Genomic DNA, 12,944 nt, shown 5'->3' with positions numbered 1-12,944 from the left:
AAAAAGCCCTTTAATTTAATACTAGTTATTAAATTATAAGTCTAGTATTCTAGGAGTTATATTCGGTTAAAGTTTTAAGATATAAAGATTTCCTATAAGCTTATATATACATGTTTTAAGTGATAAAATAGCATATTATCAATAACTATAACGCCTTTAATACATTATAAGTATACCGGCTTTTTTAACTATTTTACTATAGTTGCATTTTTCTCGTAAAACTATTCTATTATTTTCCACATAAATATACATGTTTAAGGGGTAAGTTAAGCATTAAAAAAATGCCTAAATTCTAAGGTTTTTAAAACCGTTTATATTATAAATTTATTCTATATATTAACTATATTCCTTTCGCTTTAAAGTTTAAAACCTTTCTTTTTTATATTAATCTTCTTACCCTTATAACTCTATAAATACTTCACTTTTATTTAAACTTTCCTTATTATTAAATAGCCTTAAATTTAAGCTATCTTATAAAAATTATCTATTATTAAAACCTACCTTTATAATAAATTAAAATTCTCTTGGACATTACACCTCTTATTATTACGAATAATTTAAGCTTTTCTTAGTAAACTTTAACTAAAAAAGACTATATAAATAATAAGAGCTATTTAATTTCGTATAAAATCATATATTATTTAATATAACCTTTTTTTATAAGGTTTTAGTAGTTAATTTAAAAAAACCACGAGAAATCACCTTTTTTACAGCTAGCTAAGCTATAACTTTACTTTTACCCACCTAGCTAGCTGTTTTTAGTCCTTTAATAGTTAGTATATTATAGGAAAAAACATTCTACTATTATAGTATTAAAAGCTAAAGAAAACGATAAAATAACTAGTAAGTTACTTCTTTTATTCTTTTATATCTTATTATATTATTATTTTATATCTTATTATATTATTAATTTATATATTTATAATATTATAAATTTATAATTTACTAATTTACTTATAAATAATACCTACTATTATAAAGTTACCTTTAATATCTAACTTTTTAACTAAATCTAGCTTTCTAGCTTTTTAAGAAGTAATAAAAGACTTAGAAATAATACTATTACTAGTAGTAGTAATAGATTTTCTAAGGATACTACTCTTATATTAGCTCTTAAATTTATACTTTAAAATAACCTATCTTTACATTTATAACTAGTAAAAGCTTTAAAAAGCTTTTAAGTTATAATTACAAGTAAGTTATATTATAATTATTATATTATTTATATATAAGTTATATTTTATACTAATATTAAGTTATTTTAGCTATAATATAAGCTTTTTTTATTATAAAGGCCTTATATCTCACATGAAAATATTATATTCTATATAAAAAAGAATATAATAAATAAAATTTAAAATTAAGTTAATAAAATGGGTTTTTATATCTATTTAACTTAATATTTAAACTTTAATTAATTTTAATTATATTTAAGGGTTATAGCTAATTAGTTAAACCTCTAATTTAACTTTAGAATATTATTTAATTAGTAAGTATATTTATATTTATATTTATAGTATTATTATTATTATTATTATTATTATTATTATTATTATTATTATTATTATTATTATTATAATTTAAAAGCTAATTATATATTAGAATTTAAATACTTACCTACTAGCTATACTAGCTATTTAATTAATTTAATTTTTAATAAATTATTGACTAAATATAATATAAACCCTAAAAAAATTATAAGGTTAGTAGTTTATATATAAAATAATATTAATTTACTAACTTTTTAATTATTATAGCTTTTACTAGAGATAATAGCTTTAATAATAATACCTTTTTATCTTCTTTTTTAAACTTATATTTAAAAGGCATAAAAAGCCTTTTAAATATTCGTTATATAGCTTATATTTTAAGTATAGTAGCTAAAGATATAATATTTATATTTATTAACGAAATAATAAATACTAAAAATATTAAAGATTATATAAATAGCGAATTTTTACATTATTCTACTAAAGAATTCAATGATTTCTCTGCTAAAAAAAGAATAAAATTTAATAATTTAATTTCAGGTATTTATTATAATTTAGAATACTTATTTTAAGTTATTTTATATAATTTAAGCTAATTATAAAATAGGAATTATTGGAAAAGTTAAAAGAATAGCTATTCTTATTAAAAATAACTAATAACTTTATTTATAATAGTTAAAAGCTTTAAAAGAAGCTAAAGATAAAGGATTTATTATTAGAAATAGTAATCTTATAAAAATACTATTAGGTAAGTTATTGATCCTATATTATAAATATTATTGAAAGCTTTAAAAGCTTATAAATATTATTATAAATATTAATAAGTTATAATAAGTATTAATAAGTTAATAATTATTAATAATTAACTTTACTTATATTAATAAACGTAATAAGATAGAATTTAACCTATAAAATGCTTTACACAGTTATTTTATTAGTAGAACCTATTAAAATATTACAGAAAAAAACGAATTTAATAGCTTTTTAAAGATACTAGCTTAACTATATAAGAATAGGCTAATTTAAATACTTTAATAAGTATTTTAGAGATTTTTAATTAGCTTATAATATAATTATAAAGCTAATCTTATAATACTATAAGTTTAATATATTTTTTCTTAATAAGAATTTATACTTTACTTTAAGATATATTAAAAGATTAAAAAGGTTAGCTTAAAATGTAAGTTTTATAATTTTATAATTTTATTTTAAATTATTAATTATTTTATAGTTAAATACTTATAATCTATTAGTTAAGGTCTTTATTTTAGCTTTAAAAAAAGGCTTATATAAATTAAATTACTATTTTTCTAAGAATATTAATAGTAATTATAATTTTTAAAAGCCTTATTTATTTACTACTATATTAAACCCTAAACTTAATTTATAATTAATTAAAAATCAATTAAGTATTAATTCTAATACTATTAATTAACTATTAAAAGACTTAAAAGCTAAATATAAAGAGTAAGTTATAATTTATTATATTAATATATAATATATATTTTAAATTTCTTAATAATTAATTATATAATAGAACCTATTATAAATATATATAAGACCCTAAAAATAAAGTAATTTCTTATATAGAATTAGAAGAAATTTCTTCTAATTCTAAAAAATTAACTAAAATACAAATAATACTTGAATTAAAGTTAATTTATAATAACTAGCTAATTTAGCTTCTTATAATAATATTAGGCTTTAAAAAAAGCCTAGCTTATTTAATAACTTATTTTTAAAGTAAAAAACTAAAGCTATTAAAAAAACTAGAAAAAATAAGATTTCTAGTTATTTAAAGCTTAATTTTAAAGAAGATATAGTATTTTTTATCTTTATAATATTATTTATACATTTATAATTATAAGCTAACTTTTAATAGTAAGATATATTTATTTAATAGGCTAATTCCATTAAATCTTTCCTAATTCTTTCTATAATAGCTCGAAAATATTTAGCTATTTTAGCTACTTTAAGAGCTATAAAAGGGAATTTTAACTAGGGAATTAATATTATTATTAAGCGAAGAACTACTTTATTACATGAAAATATTTAAATTATTTTATTATTAAAAAACTAGGTTAAAAATAAGAATAAAAGGGTGGAAAATAAGAGATATTATAATTTATTTTATATTTTAGTGGAAATTTAAAAGAAAAAGAAGAGAAAGAAGAAGAGAAAGAAGAAGAAGATTAAAATAAAGTTTTAACTAATTCTAATAAAAATAAGGATATTTCTAAGTCTAATTATATAGATATTAATAAGAATATAAAAGAAGAAGAAGAGAAGGAAAATATTTATAATTCTAATACTTAATTTAATATTAAAAGGGTTTTTTTATTATTATTTTTTATTTTATATAAAAGAGTGAAATTTTAGCGTTATGAAAGTTTAAAAAGTAATATTTAAAGTTAATTAGATAAAGAGTTATTTAAATTTATATTTTATATAAATTTATATATATAATATAACTAAAAGAATATAATCTCTTATATTTATAATAGTAATTATATTACTTATAAGGCTAAAGCTAATATATTTAATTAAGAATATTATTTTATTACCTTAATATATTACTTATAAGCTTTATATTAATATTTTTATATTTAAGTTATAGGGTAATAAGTTAAATCTCTTTTTTTATAAAATATTTATATATGAATAATAGGATTTTCTTCCTTTATTAAATTAAGTAAATCTTAATTATAATTATAATATAAAATAATACTTACTTACCTAATATAAATCCCTTAAATTTCTCTTATACTTTCTCTTATTTTTATATTTTTATTACGTTTTTAATCCCTATTTTTAGCTTATTTAAGCTAGCTAATCCCTGCTTACTAATACTAATATTAGTAAGTAAATTTAGCCTTATTTTAGCTTACTAATTATATTAGCTAATAATAGCTTATAAATTTATTAATACTATATATTACACTAATTTTCAAAATGTAATGTAGTGTAGTAAAACTATACTATACTCAGAGCTCTTACAAATATAGTAAATACAAGTGTATTGTGTATTGTATTTTGTATTGTATTGTATTTTCGTGTATTGTATTTAAATACATTACATTACATAACTAAAATACCTATAAATGTATTATAAGTAAAAAAAAAACCCCTGTTTTCTTAAACTAAAGATTATCAGGCTAATTATAAGGGTTATAAGGGAAAATTTTATATCATTAAAAAGAGCTAAATTAGCTCTTTAAAATGCTTCACTTTTTATTACTATAAGCTATTATCTTAAAAAGTTATAAGCAATTGAAAATTCGCCCCGCTTTACTTACTTTTTATTTTAAGACATAACTTTAAAGCTTAATATCTCGCTTAATATCCACATTTTAAGGTTAATTTTTAAAGATCTAAAATCACGTGATTTGTAGCTTTATTTTAATATATAATATGCTTATATAAGCATTTATTTATAATATTAGATATTTTATAGCCTTATAATACATTTATAGGTATTCGTATCCTGTAATGTATTGTAATATATTACAATACAATACAATACAATACAGTATAGTAAAAACTACAAAAAATACAATACATTTAGAGGTCTGACTATACTACACTACACTAAATTTCACTAAAAACTACAAAACTACACTACTTTTAATACTCTGGTTACTATTAGCGTAAAGAAGAGCTATACTTATCTTTATTATATTATCTTCAATAAAATTATTTTTATACCTTAACTTTAGCCTAGCTTTATTAACTTTTATAAGATTTAATACTAATACTTATTTTAATTATTAGGCTTATAATTATTCTTATTTAAAGGTAAGTTAAGTTTAGCTTAGCTTTAATTTATAATCTTATTATTTTTATACGTTAATTAATACTTTATAGGTTTTTATTAACGTTAAGACTTATTTAATTTTACCTTAGCTTTAAGATAAGCTTACTAAGCTTATTAATACTTTTAAGCCTTAAGTATATACCCCTATTATACCCTTAACTTTAGCTTTAATTTAATTTTAATTTTTAGCTTAATTAAAGGCTAATATAACTATTCTTTAGAAACTATATAATAAGCTTAAGGGTAAGGCTATTATTAGCCTAGCTTTAACTACCTATAATTAAAGTATTAATAAGAAAACTACATTTTCATTTTTTTTAAAAAGCTTAAATAATTAATAATAAATCTAATAAAATACTTAGATTATAATAATAAATACATAAAATAGCTAATATTATAACCAATTAGCTTATTTAAAAACGTGGGTCCTTTTAGCTTATTATAAGCTTAAAAACTAGATTATGTAATTTTTTAAAAACACACTACACTATACTACACTATAAAAACTATAAAATGTAGTTTTTGAAGTTTTAAGCTTATAATAGTATATAAGGACCCACTTTTTTAATATTAGCTTATAATATAGAATTTATACTAGTTATCCGTAAAACTTATAATCTTATAAGTATTTTATTAGATTTAATATAATTTTTTTATATTCGAAACTATAAAAACTATAAAACTACAAAACTATACTACTTCTAATGCTTTGCTTATAATAGTAGTAATTAAAAGAAGTTATTAGCTACTATAAAGCGCGTTATTAAGTTAATATTAGCTTTAGGTATTACCTAAAAGAAGATAAATAATTTATTATAGTAATTACTTATTATTATAAAGAAGGCTATTATATTTAATAATAGTATTAGCTTATTTTTAATACGTTTTTCCCGTTATTTTCTTATATTATTATTTATAGTCTTATTAAAGTTAATACTTACTTAAGAATTATAATTTAAGCGTAAGTAATCTAGTAAAGGTATTAAGTAATAAGTAAGGTATTATTCGCTTATCTTTAAGCTTAAATCTATTATTCAAGGGGAAGAATACTTTTAAGAAGAATAATATAACCTAGTATTATTAATTAGGTTCTTTTATTATTATATTATTAAATTAAGTTTAGCTTTAAGCTATAGTTTATTATTATAATAAATTAAATTTCTTTTATTTAATTATTTTTATATATTAAACCTTAGTATTACCTTAGCTTAAATTTAACTTTAACTTACTCTTAGTATTATTATTAGCTTATATAACCTAACTTTTTATAAGTAATATAATAAGGTAATAGTAGAAAAGCTTACCTATATTTAATAGCTATTAAGTTAAGGTTTATATTAAGCTAGTATTCTTTAAAGCCTAGTAGAATTTCTTATAATCTTTAAGCTAGTCTTATAATTAACTATTATTATATAATAGATATTTAATAATAACGTGGTATACGTTCTTTATATTTATTTTATATTAATATAAAGAGAACTTTACTTTAAGAATGTATTACTTATAAAGAAATTTATTAAGACTTATATAGCTAATACGTAGCTATATTAAAGTTATTATTTTATATTTTAATAGGTTTAAGTGTATTCTCTTATTTTACTTAATAGATTTAAGTTAAGGTATATTTTTTATTACTTTAACGTTTCTTTATAGGTAATAATTTCTAGCCTTATAATACTAATAGTAAAATTTATATTATTAGTTTACCTATAACGCTTCTTACGTAATATTACTCTAGCCTTAGGTTTATAGCTATTATATAATTTCTTTATTAGGTTTTCTTTATAAGCTACGCTTTTATTTAAGTACCCTTATTATAAATATATATATTATATAAATTTAACTTAATATTTTTAAGTCTTTAAGCTATTATTTAAAGCGCTTTTTTATATAATTTAAATAAAGGTTTAGTAGTAAAATAGCTACTTTTACTTTAAGCTAAAAGATTAAAGTAGCTTTAAACGCTTTAATAATAGCTTAAAAGTATTTTAATTATTTACTAATAAGTTATTATATAATACCTTTTAACTTACTATATATCTTTATTAGTTTATAGTATATACTTACTTTATAAGTAATAATAGATTAAATTATTTAATTATATAAGTATTTAGCTTCTTTATAAAAGTATCTTTAAATAAATACTATAAAAGAGATAAAAGTAAGCTATTATTAGATTAACTTATTCTTAATCTTTATTTAATATTTATTTTAAGTAAGCTTTTAATTAAGCTATACGCTTAAAAAGTATACTTTTATAGTTATTAGTAATATCTTTATACTATTAAGGTAAACGTATATTATTATTAACGTTTATATATAATTAAAGTATATAAGCTTACTCTTTATTAGGTTAAAGTAAACTTTAGCGTTTATTATTTAATTTACGCACGTATTTTAAGTGGTTTTAAGGTATTATTACGTTTAATTTAATATCTTATTAAAGGCTAGAATATTTATATTATTAATAAAACCTATAATAAGAATATTTAATACTTTTTAAAGTTATTTATAAAGTAAGGTAATATAAAGTAAAAATAGTATTAATAAGAGTAATAAACCTTATAAAATACCTATTAGTATTTAATAAACCTAAAATATTTATTTATTAAAGTATAAGTAACTTATTTTTAACTTAATTATAACTTAAATAAACGCGATTATTTAGTAAAAAAGCCTTATCTTTAAAAGTATTTAAATAAGTTTAAGGTAATTAATTATATTAAAGGTACTATTAATATTTAGCTATAAGAGTAAGGTAATATTATATTAGCTTTAAGCTATTTTAATTACTTTTATTATAATTTTAAGCGTAGTTTTAATAGACTTATCTCTTTTATTTCTTATTTATAGGTTTAAGAGTATTACCTTTACCTTAATAACTCGCGTAACTTATCTTATAATTATAGCTTTTATAACTTTATCTATTACATTTAAAAGTAATATTAGTCTTTAATTACTTACCTACTTATAGTTCTTTAGCTTCTTTATTAGCTTTTATAATATAACTACTTTAATAATATAAAACTAGGCTAAAAAGTAAGCGTATTTAAGTAAGTTATTAAGAAAATAAGTAATTACTTTAATAAGGGGTCTCTTATAAGCCTTTAAAAGGCTAGCTAATATCTTATTATCTTTAAGAGCCTTTTAGCTTATTATAAACGTTAAAGCTATTTTTATTTTAATAGAGTTAATATAGTCTTCTTTTAAAATATAAATAATATTAAGTTAAGAGAAAGTTAAGTTTAAAATAATATTAAGGTTAATTATAAACTTAAGAAAGAATTTCTTAATAAGAATATTAGCCTTATTAATATATTCTATAATTAATTACTTTATAAGGTTATTTAAGTTACCTTAATATAATAATAAAAGGTTAGCTTACTTTAAGAGGGTATAGCTTTAAAGTTTTACTTATCTTTTTAGTTTTTAAAGGCTTTCTTTAACTAATAATACCTTTTTTAAGGCGTTTTACTATATACTTCTTCTTTCTTTAGCTATAATTTAAGTTTAAGCTTTTTTCGCCTTATAATAAAGTTATTAGTTTAGCTTTATATACCTTTTAACTTAAGCTCTCTTTACTTTACGCGTAGCTACTATTACCTTAATTATACGATTAATCTACTAGAATTTCCCTTTAAGCTTACTCTTTCTCTTTTTTAAGGCTATTAATTAAGCGATTTCTTATAATTACTTAATAAGCTAATTTATATATTTATTAATCTCTTAATAGTTTTAAATTAATATTAAAGCTATCTTTAAGTTAAAGTAATATTATACCTTTATAGCTATTAAATTATCTTTTATTTTCTTTTATATATATCTTAATAATAAGGTATTTAATATAAGCTTCTTTTCTTTAAGGTTAATATTAATTAATTATAAAATATAATTAAATTTAATTATATTAAGCGCGTTTAAGTATATTACTTTAAGACTTCTTATAACTTATATTAGATTTGTAATATTATTCTTATAGCTATAATATTATTAGATAAATTTCTTATATAGCGTAATAAGTATAAGTTATTATTACTTTATTATTTATAAAAGTCTCTTTACTCTATTAAATATTCTATTATAAGCGTTTTATAATAGGTGTTTTTAGTTAAAATTACTAATAAAAACGCTTTAATTTAAAGGCTCTATTATCTTTAATTTTATTAATAGTATTTATTAGTTAAGGCCTAATAGCTTTGAATAAAGTGAAAAAATATTAATATCTTTAAGCGTTACGTAGCTTTAATTCTTTTTTTCTTAGGTCTTTTATATATTAAAGCTATACCTTTTATTAATATATATAGCGTTTCTTTCTTTATAGTATATTAGGTAATATTTATTAAGCCTTAAGCTAAAAGGCTAATTATACCTTATTATTTTCTATTTTTATATTACTATTAAATTAATATTAAAGCTATATTATAGTACTATATATATAAGTATATTCTTCTTATTAATATTTTAATAAAGGATTTTTATTATTACTAGATAAAGAGTTAAATAACTATAATTAGCACTTCTATTAAAGGGGTATTAGCTAAGAAGTAATTAATATACTATAGTATTTTATTTAATTAAAAGTTAATAATATTATAATAATTATAGCTTTTTAATAAATACTCTCTTTTCTTTATAAAAGGTTAGTTTTCCGCTAAGAATAAGTTACTCTTAGCCTTTAATTTTAAGTGGTATTTATTATTATAATATAGCTTAATAAATCTTATTAAGCGTTTTATATATACTTCTTTAACTTTATTCTAGTATTTCTTTAATATAAAATAAAAGTAAAATTAAGTTAAGTGTATTTTAAAGTAAAGAACGCACTTTTCTCTAGTATTTAATATAATAATAGAGTAGCTTTCTTCTTTATCTTTATATTAAGTAATAGTATATTAACTATACCTTAATATTATCTTATAATATTTAATAATATAACCTATTTTATAGTAATTATAATATTAATATAAGTTAAGAGTTCTATTATAGGGTTTAATATTAAATATCTTAGCCTTATATATAAGTTTAATTTAATATAACCTATTCACTTACTTTATGTCTTTAACTTTTAAAATTAAAACCGTTTATATTATAGTATTACTTTAAGGGTAACGCGTTATAACACGTATAATCTTCGTATTATTTTCTCTATTAAGATTAATTATAAGGTCTTTTTTTTTAGTATATTAAATAAGAAAGGCCTTTATTATAATACTAAGAATTCTTATATAAATTATTACTTTTAGCTTAAAGGTAGCTTAAGTTTAATTTATATTTTTCTTAAAGAAAAAAGCGTTATCTCAAAATATAATAATTATATCTTTATTAAATAGCTTATATATAGCTACTATTATATTACTTTTTAGGGCTTAATTTATAGCCTTTATCATGTCTTTAATAGTTTAATTTTAAAGTACTTTTATAATTATAATACCTTTAATAATAATTTTATAATACTAGTAATTAGGGATAACTAAGAGGGGAGATTTCTAGGTTTACGCCTTAGCTAGGTTAGTTATAACACTTACCTAAGTTCTCTATTAAGTAGTATTATAAAGTGCTTCTTATATTATAGCTATAATTATATTATAAAGCTATACTTTTATAATTAAGGTATTATTAGTAATAGCTATAGCTTTAACTTAATATTATACTACTTTTTAAATAGTATACTCTTTAAATAGTTTTTATATACACTTTAATAAAGCTACTAGAATAAGACTAGTTAATTTATTATAAATAGCGCGTTTTTTATTATTAAGTTTATCTTAAATCGCATTTAACTTAGGGTTATATAATACCTATTTCGTAAACTATTCTCTACTTATATTTAGGTAATAATAGCTTTATATAAGCCTCTTTTCTCCTTTATTTATTACTATTAATATTATATTCTTTATACTACTTTTATTATAGCCTTAATATAATATTATAATAAAGGGTAATTAAGTGTAAGGAATTTAAATCTTGGGTTATTTTTCGTTTTAAAGGTAATTTTAAGCTAGTATTATAATATAAGAGCGAGAGTAAAAGTTTTATTTATATTACTTTTTACTTATAGTTTTCTTATAATATTTTATTAGCTTTTTATTTATTTTTATTTTATTAAAATATAATAATTACCTTAAGTATATTAATTATATCTTTAATAGTTATTTATTAATTATACTTAAAGAGCTATCTCTTTTACTTTATTAAATAATAAGTATCTTTTTAAAACTCTCTTTAATTCTTAACTCCTTTAACTTTATACTTTTTATTATTCTCTTTAAGGTTTAATATTAAAAGTAAGTTTTTACTAGTATTTTCTAACTTTTTTTATAGCTTTAATAAGCTAATATAAAAGATATTATAAAGGTAATTATATTATTTTAATAATATTAAGTAATATACTTATTTTTTAATAGTTTTTAAAATTTAAAAGGGTTTAATATAATAAAAGATAAGCTTTTATTTTCTTACCTTAAATTTAATATTCTTTATAATTAGATCTATTAAGTCTCTTTTATATAAGATAAAAGATATATATTATTAATTATAATACTTTACTTAAAATTTTATAGCTTTTTATTAATTAATTTAAAGTTATTCTTATACTTTCTTAAGCTTAATTATATAGGTTTTTATAATAAGTACTCTCTTTTAATAAGCTTTAACTTTAAGGTAAAAGTAAAACTTTAAGTTATACTCTATTAAATTATAATTAAATAAGTAATTTATTATATTACTCTTTACGTTATTATAAGCGAATTAAGCTTATAATAATAATTATACTTATATTAATTAATTACTTATAATAAAATAATATAAGTAATACTTTATAGTTTAATTTATTCTTTTTATTTACTTATTTATTTATAAGTAAAAAGCTATTAAAAGCCTTTTTTTTATCTTAAATAAGTAATAAAGGTTTAACTAAAATTAGCTAATAAATACTAGCTCTTTATTAAATATAATACCTTTTAATACGTTAAATTAAAGTTTAATCTTATAATAAAAGAGTTTTACTAGTTTTATAACGTTAATAATAGTATTAATTATTAAAAAAAGAGAATACTTAATAAATTAATTTACTATTATTAGTATTATATTAATACTTTACTTAAAATACTTTATTTTAAATAGCTTTATTATAAAGTCTATTAATATTTTAACCTAAAATTATTATAAAATTAATAGTAATTTAAGCGCATTATATAAGTAATATTATTAGATTATTATCTCTTAATAAATTATATAGCTTATAATATAATCTTTTACTTTATCTTATATATATAATTAATAAAAGTTATATTATAATAATTTTAAGATTCTTTTTATTTTAAAGTAATCTATTAATAAATTATTATAATATAACTTAAGTAACTTTTAATATATCTTTAAATCTTAAGATATAATTACTTGATTCTTATATAATAAGAGATTACTCTTATCTTTTATTTAATTTTTCTTTTCTTTTTATTTTATTATTAGCTTATTAATAAATTACTTTTATATATTTAAGTTATAGCTTTAAACTTAAAGTAAAAGTTCTTTAAGTAATATAATTAATTTATTCTTATAAATTAATTATTATCTTATAATATACTTTACTTAACTTTACGTAATTATACTTATTATACTTACTTTCTTCTTAAATTTAT

Source organism: Metarhizium acridum (genome assembly GCF_019434415.1).
Source record: "Metarhizium acridum strain ARSEF 324 chromosome Unknown scaffold_579, whole genome shotgun sequence".
In the NCBI taxonomy this organism is placed as follows: Eukaryota; Fungi; Ascomycota; class Sordariomycetes; order Hypocreales; family Clavicipitaceae; genus Metarhizium; species Metarhizium acridum.
The sequence above is the reverse complement of the archived record's forward strand: the minus strand, read 5'-3'. Positions refer to the sequence as shown.